The 14,773-nt window shown below is 42.8% G+C and overlaps 1 long non-coding RNA gene across 10 annotated transcripts in view; it reads right to left on the bottom strand.

The window, feature by feature from the left end:
• Positions 1-14,773, bottom strand: part of LOC118531880 (uncharacterized) — a 431,257-nt gene that overhangs the window by 175,080 nt on the left and 241,404 nt on the right. For 6 of the 10 annotated variants that reach the window (XR_013441432.1, XR_013441437.1, XR_013441435.1 and 3 more), the window contains one exon: positions 10,254-10,757. This is a non-coding gene — a long non-coding RNA (uncharacterized LOC118531880). Of the gene's footprint in view, positions 1-10,253; positions 10,758-10,878; positions 11,023-11,228; positions 11,529-14,773 lie in introns of those variants that run through there. The other 4 variants (XR_004915436.2, XR_013441439.1, XR_013441438.1 and 1 more) reach the window with 4 other exon arrangements.

Genomic DNA, 14,773 nt, shown 5'->3' with positions numbered 1-14,773 from the left:
CATTTTGGTTTAAACTCAGTTAACACCACTTCCACTGCTTTTAATTCATTCAATAGATGAATATATAGCCTTTCTCTAAGCCAGGCAATGGTGAGCTAAATGGATACAAGACTTGTTCCCGTGGAATTATAGTCCAGTGTATAAATCTGAAGGAAATTAACTTAATCCTCCTTTCAGGATTGAGTCTGTACTATAGCCCACATCAACCTTTTATATTCCAAATTAATCTTAAAAAAAAAAAAAAAAAAGCAGCTCTCTAAAAACATAGACCTTAATCCGTGTTTACCTTTCTCCCCATACTTGGGATTTAGATGGCAGAGGGGAGGACGTCGGTTCTAACCAGAGTCCTGAACATACAGACTCCTGGAAATACAGTATAGTCCTGTATGGTAAAGGCGTTCCTCAAAACACCAAAGTCTTCTGAGATTGTGTTTCTAATGCACAGCATCACATCAGATTTTCTCCTCGAAGAATTCATCATTGTCCATCCTTCCCATGTTCCCCAGGAATGAAGCCAACCCCACCCCCCAACTCCTGATTCCCAGCAATTAGGAATATAAACAATTGGTGGAAAGAGGGATACAAATATTCGAACTCCATTTGCTGGCCCTCACCGGAATTGGCTCTAAGCTATTAATATTTTGCTGCAAGACTCTTTCTATATGTATACGTGTTCCCTAAAAAAGAAAAAAAATTAGAGCTTCTTTAATGCTTTTTTTTAAAAGATTTTATTTATTTATTTGACACAATGGGGGGAGGGGGGAGAGCAAGCACAAGCAGGGGGAATGGCAGGCAGAGGGAGAGGGAGAAGCAGGCTCCCCGCTGAGCAAGGAGCCCGATGCGGGGCTCAATCCCAGGACCCTGGGATCATGACCTGAGCTGAAGGTGGCCGCTTAACCGACTGAGCCACCCAAGTGCACCAAGCATCCTTAATGCCTTAATTAAGAGTCCTCAGATTTTATAAAGATTAATGATTGCCAAACATTACTCCTGCTACTGATGTGTTTTCTGTTGAAACAACGTGAAATGCAAAATTCTATATTTATCCAGTAAAAAAATGTAAAGAGATTTCCTTATTAAAATTGAAAAATGACAAATTCTGTTATGCCTTTCATTCTGAAAATACCATTAATTAAATGTGCCAGTGGTCATTCTTGGGAAACAAGGCTGGCATCCCTCATTCTTAAAACTAGAAACCTAAGCCAAAGTTGGTTTGTGGTATGAACTTTGATTCCTATGGTCCTGGAAAAAAGATGAAGTAAAGGTGTCCTTATAACAGAACAAGGAAAAACATAAACCCATAGTGGGTAGAGAAGGAAAAAATATATAGTAAACCCAAAGTCATCTACCCCAGATCTACTGAGCATCCTTTGTAAGGTTGATGTCTGCCTTTGATAACAAGAGGGGTAGGCAGAATCCAATGTCAGATATCAAATGCATTTGAAAGGAAAACAGGAGAGGAAAGACCACTTCTATAAGGAACCAGCCAAACGCCAATTCTTATGTACTGGCTTCTTTCAAAATATTCAATCACACCTAATAATTGGCAGGAAACACAAAAAGGCTCTCACTTCCATGCTGTTGTATTCACTTCTCCTGGGGTACATGGCCATTTGTGGCCACTAGCAGCAACAAGGGGAAATCCTCAGGGAGACGAGATATATTCAGTTACACCCCACACCTCCTGGTTCGACACCTCTTGTTATTAATATACTTTAAGTCCGTGGGTTAGGAAAGGGTCCTTAAAAGCATCAAAGTAACATTTTTCTGGGCAGATAGAGAACTAAAGGATTTTTTTTTATTAAAGAAAAATAAAAAGACAAGTCAAAATATCAAATTCCATTGATGTTTCCTGAACACTTTTCATTTAATAAGCTTCTCAATGGTTTGTTAGAACTCAGAACATGCCTCACTCCTGGAATAAGATACATGTTTTATGAAATCGCCACAAAAGAGGAATGATCATTCTTTTGTACAAAATGCTTGCCTTATAACAATTGCTATTTTTGCTACTATAAAAAATTGGTTTCCCATCTCCACTATGTCTAAATAAAAATGTATAGTTAGTTGTTTCTGATCACAGAAGTTTCAACAATGTTTACATTTTCTCATTTACTAATTCCGTAACTGTACAGATAGGACCCTTCATTTTTTGGTGATGTTCTAGGACAATGAGAGAGATTAACTCATGTATTTCACTATTAATATGTACTTACTCCTATCACTGTGGTAAAATTCCAAGTGACTCATTTAATCTGAATCAGTATAATATATGGAATGGAAAAGCTTCTGACAGTCATTTGCTTCCCAAATATTTTCTGAGCACTTAGCATGTGCCCATCACTCTACCATGAGGTGACTGGAATATCATATTAAAGACACACACGGTTCTCCTGCCTTGGGGTTCTCACAGTTAATGGGGGTGATCAGAGAGATGAAAAGCAGGAATAATGGTTTAATAAGTGGTTTGCTTGGGGACCTCGGGGTGCTCACCCAAGAGGATAACCTAGGCCACATGTGAAGGCCAGAAAAAGTGTCCAGGGGAACATAATTACTTAAGGGAGGCCAGCAAGGGACAGGAAAGTTAGCCAGGCAATGATGAATAACAAATGCTCTTAACAGTTTGACACAAAATCAGCTAAAGACTGAGGAACCTTTGTGGACATGGGTTGCTTCTAAGCTGTTTAATCAGGATAAATTTTGTGGAGGAGATAAGCCTTGAGCATAATTTTCGACAAAGAAAATTGCAGCTTTAGAGTAGAAGAGCAGTTTTGCACTGCATAGGTCTTTGGCCTAACTCTAAACAGACAAAAAAAAAAAAAAAACCCTACTGTACCTCTAGGACATTCCTAGGAGAAAATATGCTAAAACATGCCCACAACCAATTTAAAAAGAAGAAGAAGAAAAGAGGCTGACACAGCCAAGCACACAATTCCTCGACAGATTTTTGGATACCTCCAGAACCGTTCTGAGCTTCTGTGTCTCCTCAGCTCTTGGCTTCAGGACTTCTGCTGCCTGACTCCCCACAAGAAAGAAATAGGTGACTCCTCACATTGAGGAGAGTTACCCGCAACCTTGCCACCAAGATCTCAAAGCCTCATGCGAGCCACACACTTCTTTGTCCGGAGAATGACTCCCAACAACAAAGCCATAGCAGAAGCCACAGCACCACTCTAATTTTACTCAATATCCACACGGTGCCAGGAGCGTTTTGGGTTCCTGATCTCACTTCACCCTCACAGAACTCCTGTGCGGTAGGTACTCTCATTTCCTTGTTTTAAGAGCGGACAAAGTTTTCAAGCATAAGGAAGTTATGCACAGGTCACCTGTGTACAGGGGCCTGAGTGAGGTTTCAACGCAGACGCCTAACACCCAGGCTTGAGCTCCTAGACAATACACGCACCCACTTAACGGCCATAATGCCACAGATCAAGGTCAAGGAATTCTGCCATCTAACGGAGAAGGAAAGAGAGAAAACTCCAATGTAGCAAGAGAAAAGGTGAAAACGCAGAGGGCAGAACTTCTAATAGTGCAGGTTAGATACTATGTAATGGAAAAGGGACTGAGGTGGAAAAAGCAAAGACCTGACTTAGGTCACTGAAATAACGCAGCTTTAAATTGATCAAAAGAATCTGTAAACAATAACAAGATGCATTGGCAATGCTTCCAGATTTACCATTTTGCACCTTTTGATTATTGGGGCAGCTCTTTGAACAAACAGAGGTAGGGCCTCCTCCTCCTGTCCCTGGGTAAGAAGCAAAAGAAGGATAATTTGGGGAAGTAACAATCTTCCATTCTTCTTTCTTAGGTATCGGATTATAATAGCATTATATTTTAAGAAAAAACAACAATCCTTGCTCTCATCTTTGATCTTTAAAATAAACTGTTTTGTGGTATCGCCAAGGGAATAAAATTTGGTGGACTAGCAGTGAGTTCTCATCTCAAAAACTATTTGCCCCTTTGTCTTAATTTTTTTGAATTGTTTGGAATTCTTTGGTATCTTGATCTTCAGTGTACATGTCCTACGTAATCACATCCTCAAAATATCGTAGGTAAAAATTACACCAGGGTTCAGCAAACTATACTCCAAAGACCAGATCTGGCCCATGGCTTGTTTTTATAAATAAAGTTTTATTGAAAAACATGCCACACGCATTCCGTTACATACTGTCTATGGCTGCTTTCTCCCTCTACCCAGCTAAGTTGAGTAGTGGCTGTCTGTCTCCTTATAAAGAGGTTTGCTGTGCCCTACCCTGAGAAGTCTGCAGCTAGAAGACTTCATTATTCTCTACAGTTTGTCTTCTGCATTCCCATTAATTCATTCATTTATTCATTTGTTAATCAACTAATATTTGTGAAGCAACTTCCACGCACCTGGCATGTAGATGAAGAACGGGTTAGAGACTCGTGGAGAAACAAACAATGGACCATGTAATGACTGCTCTAATAAAGTAGGAACTTGGGGAAAAGGAAGCCTGGAAGGTGTCACCCTGAGGAAGTTGGACAAGTCTAACTTTGGTTTTTTACAGTGGTGATCGTGAAAAACATGAATATGGTTTGTTTAGGCCTTTACTTGGGAAACTCAGGGGTGGCCACACATGGGGGTAACCTAGTCACACTTCAAGGAGTGGAAGAAGGTAGACAGTAAGGGGGAGAAAACCAAACCAAACCATTTACAGTGACTCATGTGGGTCCAGGTAATGTTTAGTTTGGGTACTTAAAGGAATTTGACATACTACTGTTTAAATAACGAAGTTGAAAATCTCTGGGTTACATTATGCTTTCGTGATTTCACAGTAGACACATCCTGGCTTCCTGTTAGCTGTCTGATATTATAAAGTGTTCAGACGGTTCAGGAGAGAGGGAGCTTGTTCATGAGGTTAGGAGAACTGATCATCTCCAAGCACCCAGTACTGTCATCACCAGCGCTGCCCTAAGTTATAAGGATTACATAACATTAGGTGTCAGAACTCAGTAAAGGAAATGGTTTCGGCCAAGTTCTAACTGGATTTAGTGCCCCACAACAACCAACTGCTATGTTCCTTTTTCTTCTTACCCAACATCCCCGAAACTCATTGGTCCACACTGAACCTTGTAAGTGGAGAAGCCAGCCTCCTATGTGAGCAGAAAGTAAATACTTACCTAGTGAAGAAGTGATTGACGAAATGATTGAGTGTGATCGCTCCTTTAGCTTTTTGATCAATGGTGGTGGATGAAGTTAATACTATGGACATACATGATCAGAGTTAGGCTTGACTATGGAAATTAAGCTTGACTGTAGCTAAAGCAGCACAAATGACACTTAAAATAGGCTTGTTTTTGCTTCTGACCCACCTGATATTTACCTCTCTGGTAATGGAGGAAAGTCATAGCAATGAAAAATTCTTAACAACCTTACCAAACAAATAAGATTCACACAAACAATTTCAGTGTGATCAATTTATTATTAATCAAACGATAAATATTCGATTTGACTGGGTACCTGGCTGGACACAGGCTGTGCTTAACACACAAATTAGGCATCTGTCCTTAACAAATGTTAATGAACTTATGCTAACATTTTGCCTTAATTAAGCGTTTTTACAATGGCATTTTATTTCTGTAACTTTGAACTTAAATGATTGTCCATTGACCTAAGCAAAGACGGTACCATAGAATTCAAATGCCTGCTAAAATAAATGAAATTGCTTCATTTTAGAAAGAGCAGCACGCCGAGTTAATCTTTTATTCTACAAATATAAATTGACATTTTATTCAGTTAAGAAAGATTGTTAGTGTGGTTGAAAACCTGTACAAATAAACGTTATTTGGGGGATTTCTCCAAGCTGGTAAGGGTATGAAATATCAGTCATCAGAAAATACACTCTACTTTAGCTTGATAAGCCATATTTATATGCTGAAATGTAAATATTGCTGGGTTTATAAAAGAAGAAGATTGATGGATTTCTTGACCCTGACACCATTAGAGCATTTTTTTTGTTCTGTTTTGACTGGTCTCTGGTGTAGGTAGAAATCACCGTTTAAAAACACATATCTAAATAGTTATGAATATTTCCAAAAACCTAAATGAAAAGCAAAATCCACATCTATATCTTCTCGCCTTTTTTCATGTGGCCAAGAAATCCAATGGTACAAGTTCATATGAATCTACATTATTCCTCTCCCTTATGTAGCCAAGCTTCTTATTTACTTGTGATCTCACAGCATGTTCTTACAAAAATTAATTCCAAATCAAAAAGGCAGGATAATAACTACTTTCAGCAGTAAAAGGTAACAGAGGGACACTACAATTTAAGCCCAGATAGTATATAATTAAGAACAAGAAAAATCAAAGTATTCTTGATTAGACATTCATTGCTTTTCTTTTTCTCCTGATGGACTTTCAGTTTACCTTAAAAGATCTATTAAAAATCACAAACACACAGGCACTTGGAGAATGCAGGAGTAGGAAAAAAAAAAAATGGGTCATCTTATAAAATTGATTATGTGAGCTCCCTACATGCAGTGCTTATGTCAGCAACAAGGAAAAACAATCTCCAGATAAATGCTGCAGATACTCTTTCTTCTGGAGAAAAACCTAGGTCTTTCTGTACATTGTGAGGCAAAGGGGGTGGGGTGGGAGCAGTTAAGTTTTATCCATGAGCATAAACATCAGGCTGGCTTTTGAAAAATGAACCAAACCCAAAATAGCCCAGAAAAAAAAAAATTGTAATAAAAAAGGGTATATATATTTTTTCCCGTCTAAATCTGGAATCCTTACTATCTTATTTTAAACAAGCCAGAGATTGCAAGCTTCAATCTGTTTGGATAGAAAAGAATTTATATAAATGTTTTGTTCAAGCCCAAAAGGGAAAGAGTTTAAATATACAGTACATGAAAGATGCATGCCCAACTTCAAAACAGCTTAGTGCACAGAAGAGGAAAAATAATCTAACCTTCTGTTAGTCATTCCCAGCAGTCTTTAAGCTTAAATATCTTGCAATTTGTAACGTCGTTTCAATGACCCCAACAGTAAGAGCTGAACCAAAATTTCGTAACTGTCCCGCTTCTCCTCCCCTCCTGCCTCTTGGAGGGGAGAACCAGAAGGTCAAAGTACAAATGGAAACAAAAATCTGTATTTTGCAGGCTTTCTCTGCACTTGAGAAAGAAAAACGAGGCAGATAAATCTGTATAATACTAAACCAAATCTCTTTAATTCCAGTCAGCTTTTATCATTCAGTCACTGAGTCTGTGTGTGGAAAAAAATTCATGCTAATTCCCCCTAGCAACAGCCTCAGCCTATCAGGAGACTTTATGTGCCATGCAGCTGCCAGCCAGAGAGAATAACTCTAAGTAGGTCAGGCCTGTATTTCTAAAAATGCTACGGTCTAGTAACCCCACTGTCCCGTCTGTCTGCCCTGCCCCGTAATAACCTCAATTGCTTGGTGACACAATGACATACTACCCTGTTAGAGTGCAATCACATCATGCTACATTATTCTGCTGTGAGCGTGGCTGCTGGGGTGAAGGACCCTCCGAGGGGCAGCATTAATCAGGCAGGCATTCATGTTCACTAGCACTTCACTCTAGAAATGGGGACCGCATTAATGACCAGCTGTTGGAACTAACACAAACAAAATCATGTCTTCCACCCTGTTGGGTGCACAGAATACGCTATTCTGATCTGGCGGGTTCCGCTCCTTGACTAAATGGAAGATGTAAATTAAAAGGGCTCAGACAATGTCAGCGTTGGCAACCTCAACGTAAGTATATTTAAATTATATTACATGTGATTCAAAAAGCGATTGATTTAATATACACAGCCTTCCCTGCCTACAATTTTCCCTAATTCACATTAAAAAGGGAAATGCATACACGGGTAACGCAGTACATATACGCATATTACCCAGGAAGCCAAATGCACGGGGCCGAACTGAAATTGACTTCTCTTCGGGCAGAGAAACAAAGCAGGTCAGGAGTAATTGTGTGGCGTTAACACAAATACAAATACAAAATGAATGCTGTGGAGAAGAACCGAAAACAAGAGTAAACATCCTCAGCCTACCGACCAATCAGCTCTTCCCACCATGTTCTTTGTGGGGGCTCTTGCTCCCAACAAAATCTCCAAGCACAGGAGACTGGGGAGGGGGGCGGGGGAGTGAATGTGGCCTTCAAATCTCAGCCACCAGGGTGCCCTGACTTCCCGCGGGGTTACGAACAGACTGCTGTTTGCCTTCAAGACAGCCCAGGCTCCTTCCAGGCTGAAATTGGGGCTAGCCACAGAAATCAGAACCCCACAGGAGTTTTTTGAACTCTAACGTGGGAATTGTAGAAGGTAACTGACCATATGTACTGGAATGTAACTTCTGACTCCTCTCCATTTGAATGCACAAAAATCAGCCAACAAAAATTACGTGTGGATGCAGAATTGGACAGGCAGGCGCTGTCTGGGGGAAGTACCTTGAACCAACAGGGACTGCCCTGATGTTCTGTTTGCACGATTAATCTGAATCTTTAAGGGTTCATAATTTCATTTCATGAACGTATATACCCCCTGACAAATTGAGAATTCAGCCTTCAATTATGCAGAATTCACCAAGTCTTAAAAGTGTAATCCATCAGTATTTGATTTACAAACAGAGAAAATTTCTTAATCCATTTGCCCTTGTTTGAACCGGGTTTGATAACTTAGTTATGACTATCTTCTTCACTTTGTGGCACACATCACATAGTTATTCTTGGAGAGATCCAGTCACTGACGCAACCATGAGCCGCTAATTACAAGCTGCTGACATTCTGCTTGTCTATGCAGCTTTGAAGTTCTAAGTCTGTTCTTCTCTCTTATGTGCTTGCTCAGTTTCATTCTACAGCCCCCCCCGCCGCCCCCCCCCGCCTCCTTCTGCCCCGTTATTCCCTCTTTCCTTCTTGCCACTGTAAGCCTTTCTGGATTCACTCGTGGACTATCTGGAGAAAGCGGTAAGAGTGATCAGATTCTCCAGCTTGCTTTCTTGCTTTCTTTCCATTCCCTCCCTACACTGTGCACTCGGATCTACAGTTTGGAAGTACAGTAATGAGATCCCCACCCAACCCCGCCCGCAGGAATGCATCAACAGCTGGCCAAACATAATCCAACACACAGAACTGCCTTTGTAGAAATAGTAACAAACAGTGGAAGGGCCAGACAGGCGTCTCAGAAAGCTCCCCATGACAACTGGGAAAGCTCCTCCTCCCCAGGTTTGAGCTGACTCGACGGAGCTGGGGTTGGAGCACCCCAGTCACTCATCTGAGTCCAAAGTCAGCCTCAAGCGCCTCCCCCAACCTCAGCAGAGGCTATTCCGAGGGCACTCGCCTCTCCACACAGTAAGTTAGATGCACACTTTCTCTACACTGACTATGGCCGTACTTTGCCACAGGTCATGCGCGCCTCAGAATGCAACACCACAGATCCCCAGTCTCATGCCCGGAAGTCCCGCTGGTAGGACCACCTCTCTTCCTTAGAAAGAACTTTTTTTTAATTAAAAGCTGATCCTGGAATTCTAAAACATGTAAATAGAACACTGCATTCATCTCTATTGAACACTTAGCATCTGAAGCCTGTGGTAGCCAGCTGGTCTCAAAGTCATCTGGGATACATTTATTTTGATTAAATCGATCAGATTTCTATTTACAGAATAGAATTTTTCACCATACTGAATACAGCTGTGTTTACAGGGATTTGTAGAAGAAGAAGAAAACAAAACCCCACAATCAGTCCTAGCAAAGCACAGAGCACTCAGAACTTCAAGGAGTTAAAGCTGAGGGGTCTTGCTTTCACATTAACAAGAAAATTCTGCATGCAGCTGCTTTGGCCATGCTCTAGCTAGTCAGGAAATGGGTGTTGAGCTGAAGCTGAAAATACAAGCTGCAATCAAGCCCGATCCAACAAAGTGACAGACTTCCTGTGTAAAATGGTCAGAAATCTTTCTTTTTCGTGTCCCTACATGCATGCACATGCATTTAAATCCATGCTGCAAGGCTGCTCCTTTCTCTGGGGACATGGTACAGTCACCTAGCCCATCAGTTTCTTCCGTGACAGCACCGGGGACATCCAGACTACAATTTACAGTTCCTCCATCCATGTCCTGGGTTATAAATTATGCCATCCTCCCCAGAATGGGAATGCAGACCAAGCGGCAGGCAATCAAGCGGCATTCAGCACCTCCTCTTGCTTTTCATGCGCTCCCCTCACTCTGCCTTTCTCCAACTCTGCCTCGCCAGGCAGATAGAGCAGATACCTGGTTTATCCATCTTCAGCTCCACTCAGGTAAAATGCCACCACATCTCGGCTTGGTTCTCTCCACCCCCCCCCAGACTAATCGCTGGGAGCAGCCCAAGCTGGGTGCCCGCGGCAGGGGCCGTTGCTGCCCTCGTCCCGCGGACGACCGGCGGGCACAGGGTGGACTCCTAACTCCCCGTCCCCGGTCCTTGGTCCTCTCTATCCGTCCCACCCCGGGTCTTCTGCGGCGTCACCCTCTTGCAGCTGCGAGGGGCCCCGGCCAGAGCTCCGGAGCAGGTCCTTCTTCGGCACGGCGCAGACCGCGACTCGGGGTTCCAGTGCACCCTGGCGAAGCCGATGCGGGGGACGCCGCAGGAGCAGCTCAGGTAACCCGGGAAGCTTGGCGTGCCCACAGCGATGCAGCCCTGGAGCTGTGAGGAGAGACGGTCTGGCTTCAGAATAAAAAAAAAAAAGAAAAGAAAAGACAAAAAAGAAAGAAACACAAAACAGCGCAGCTTGGCGCCTGCGAGGGTAGAAAAGAAAAAAAAAAAAAAACAGACACAAACCATAGGGGAAAAAAAGGCAAGAGTTAAAATCAAATTTCAAAAAATAAAAAATAAAAAGGAATACAAAGATCAGGGTACTTCATGCGACTTTTATTTCTGAGGTTTCTCGGTTTATTGGCTGCCCCGCCCCCTCCAAAATCTCTCCTGTCCCTGAACGCTACTGTCCATGAGTGCCGAGTCACAAAGGCTCTGCTCCGAAGTGCGACAGCCCCAGCATCACATGAGAAAGCCACATGACAAGTGGAGTCGGCTGCCCATGTGGTCAACTATTTCACCCAGGCGGGGGGGTGGGAGGGAGACAGGTCTCAAGTGAGACGTGCCCCTCTCGGCGCTGCCACGAAGAAATTTCCTTACAAGAACAATGAGAAGAATGCATCTCTGAAGAAATGCTTGTGAGTGCCTGTAGACTTTCCCATATGCACACTTACACAGACGAAAGAGACCACGGATGCTCGAAGACATTCTGAGGATGCTGTTCCGCAGACACTAGCTGGATGGCAGCAATATTATTTCTAGTTTGCATTAGTCAAAGCTGATTCCACTTAAGTGGATTCCTGAAAAGCACACACCATGTCTTCATAGCATGATCAGGCTTGGAAAACCAATTCTATTATCTCTCCCTGCGATCTGTATCTGAACCTGCATTCTGAATAATTTATTTTTAGACTAATAAGATGCTTGCCAAGACCGCTCCCGTTCTTCAGCGAGTGGTGCAGGCAAATCTTCACCCAAGTGGGAAAAGCCTGTCCCTTTGTAGGGAGAAGAGATGAGACGGTTTTCACCGTTTTCAAAAATTGCAATTTCTTATTTAAAGGCACACAAACACAGAACAATAAAGTTCTCCCACAAGTAATCATTAAAAATGAGTGAAATGTTTCTGCTTCATTGAATTGACATGCCTCTGATTTGCAGTTTGGCATTCATGATGGCAAATGGTGGTGATATTTTTCTAACGCCGTTTGTGGCTGCAGCTAGAGCCCTTAAGCCACACGGATATTGCTACTTCTCGGCAGGATGAGAGCAAACAATTGCTTTCTGGAGCACCTCTCTGCAGAGGTGCTGCAAGGCCAGGTATGCTTTAATAGTTACAATAAGGTGTGTAGGGAGGAGATGGCCTCAGGGTCTTGTAGATTCCCTTACTTAGGAAGTAAGTTGCCTTTTTGGGACAGCGTGCCCATGATGTGAGAAGTAGGTCTTTTTAGAAAAACAGATCATGCCGGCTAACCAGAACGAGAGAATTGTTAAACAGGCGGCAAGAGGATCTATAATAACATGGCTTCTTCAATGGTGTAGATAGCAAGGGAGGAGGCCATGAATTCATTGGAGCTGCACTTCTCAGCCTCCGATTGTGTGACGGAGCCAGGGACTGTTCTAAACACCGAGAATCCTGGCGTGAGCCAGATGGGCATGGTCCTTGCCTTCATGGGCTCACAGTCTAGTAACTACGCACATCCTTTTTTCCTTTGAAGACAACCTCCTTTCAACCTGGATAGTCCGAAGTTAGCAGGGAAGAAAGCAAGCAGCCACTTTTACACTCTTTCCTTGCCACCATCCTCTAAGAACTCCCACGTCCTGTGGATTCCTTCCTTACAAACCCTCCCGTGAATTTAAGATTTCCTCTCTGTTCCCCATCTCAAGAGTCTAAGCTCAGGCACTCATGGGCTCAACCTCCGGTTTTCTCTCTGGTCTTCCTCTTCGTGTTCCAGACCATTTAGCGACCTGCCACCAAAGGAATCCTGCTAAACCACCACATTCGTGATGTCCAGAACCCCTGTCCAGATGGTCTGGACAACTCTCTGCCCACAACTGAGGACGGCTCTTACTCGATCACGTTCATCGGCTACCACTGAAGACACCCTGTTATGACTGTACACTATACAAATTAATCTATTCCTGAGCATCTGAATACACCATCCATTGAATCAGGAAAAGCATAATGATTTGGGCTTACTGTTAATAACGAGGCATAAAGCACTGTAAGGAAAACACACATGGGCCACTGTCCCCGCCCTCCGAGAAGGTCTCATCTATGGAACCCATGGGACATATTCTATTGGCACTAGCCATGTACTATCTTGAACTGCTAGCTCTCTCTTCGAGTTTTATTTCTCATAAAAAAAATAAATAGGTGTTAAGTCTGCCTGCTAAATGAGCATCCGATAAGTATGTCAGAGAAGAGCTGAGGAGGCATGACTTCTATCTAGATGCCAGAAAAGGTCCCCAGGGAACCCTGAGATTTGCAGTGAGCTAGGAGATGTCTGTCTGGGGAAAAGGGGTGAGGTTTGGGTCATTAAAAAAAAAAACAGGGCGCCTGGGTGGCTCAGTTGGTTAAGCGACTGCCTTCGGCTCAGGTCATGATCCTGGAGTCCCTGGATCGAGTCCCGCATCGGGCTCCCTGCTCCGCAGGGAGCCTGCTTCACCCTCTGACCCTCCCCCCTCTCATGTGCTCTCTCTCTCTCATTCTCTCTGTCTTAAATAAATAAAATCTTTAAAAAAAAACAAAACAAAACAGCAAGCACAGTACTGAAAATGCTAGCACTTATTATATGCCGCGTTCTCCTCTGATCATTTTGTGTACCTGAGCCCACTTAATCTTCACGATCCTAGAAGGGAAGTATTGCTTTTTGCAAGGACATAGCACAGAAACACCAAAGAGAGGGAAAAGAAGTTGTCCAAGACGGCATGACGAGTGAGTGGTCATTTTGGCCACTGAGCACATTCTTAACCACCTTGCTGGACGGTATCAGAGCTGGCCACACCATGGGAGGGGAACCAGCAGAGTGAGAAGACATAACTAAACCTGAGGGTGCGTGATCCATTTGAGGATCCATTTGGTTCAGGTGGGCTATTAGTTTTGCAGAAGTGGGACTGTGTTGAGAACAAGCCAAGGGAACAACAAAACTGCAGGATACGGAGTCTGGTAGTCACAGCTAAGATCCAGAGGGAGGAGGGAGCTTGGAGAGAAAGAGAATAATGAAGAGGTTCCTGCAATAGTCTGACTATAGGGGACGGTGCCTGAACTCTGGCAATGGCAGAAGAAAAACTGAGATGGATTCATGGAGAATGATGGTAGCAAAGTTGACTATACTTTTTTTTTAAAGCCTGGATAAAGAAAGCAAGCAATTCCTGGTGCTTAGGAGTTGTGTCTTTACTCTCTCTTTCCCCAGTAGCTAGCTCCGTGCTTGATGCATTTTTAAAAAATGATGAATGAGAAAAGGAAAGTCATGGAGGTAGAAATGGGAAAATGAGAAGCGATGCTACATATAAGGAAAAACTCTACATAGAACTTAGTGCTGCATAGGACATCCGAGGGGAAATGTCCATCAGGAAATTATATACAGAGAAGCGGACTTTATTTTCTCATTCCACCGTTGGCCCAGATTTTTGAAGACAGGTTCTCCCACCACACTCCTTGGATCTACTTTTCGAGCCTCCTTAGATGAGGGGGTGCTCACTCTGTCCCCCTCTGGCCACTCCAATCTATGCCCACCAGCTGCAGATCCACCTCCTCCACCTCTAGCCCCTAATCCAGACGCTGCACTTGCAGATTTTACCATTCTTTTATTTTTTTTATTTGTGGCAAAGGGAAAAAAAATCAAAACAAAGGGAAGTTTATCAGCTTTCTCATACAATCTTAGTTAACCAGAATACTAAATTAACGAACGCACCTCATTTCTTAGGCAGTTAATGGAGGTTAATATGACATGCTGCCTCTGGCTCTGGAAGTAAGAAAGGGTGTTATTGCCTCCTATTATAGCTGGGGAAAAAAAAGTGCTAATAATCTTTCTCATCAGCAGTAAAGAATTGGGCTTTTAATACCCAGATATATTTTAGTAAAAGGATAGTATATCATCTCTAAGTGCAGTTCAAGAGCAATGTTGGATAGAACTAGGGCATTTCAAGAGCCTGCTTACACGAGAGACCAAAAAAAAAAAAAAAGTTACATCCAAAGCCTAATTTATTCCTGCTTTCT

The sequence above is a fragment of the Halichoerus grypus genome, chromosome 9 (assembly GCF_964656455.1).
Source record: "Halichoerus grypus chromosome 9, mHalGry1.hap1.1, whole genome shotgun sequence".
In the NCBI taxonomy this organism is placed as follows: Eukaryota; Metazoa; Chordata; class Mammalia; order Carnivora; family Phocidae; genus Halichoerus; species Halichoerus grypus.
The sequence above is the reverse complement of the archived record's forward strand: the minus strand, read 5'-3'. Positions and strand labels throughout refer to the sequence as shown.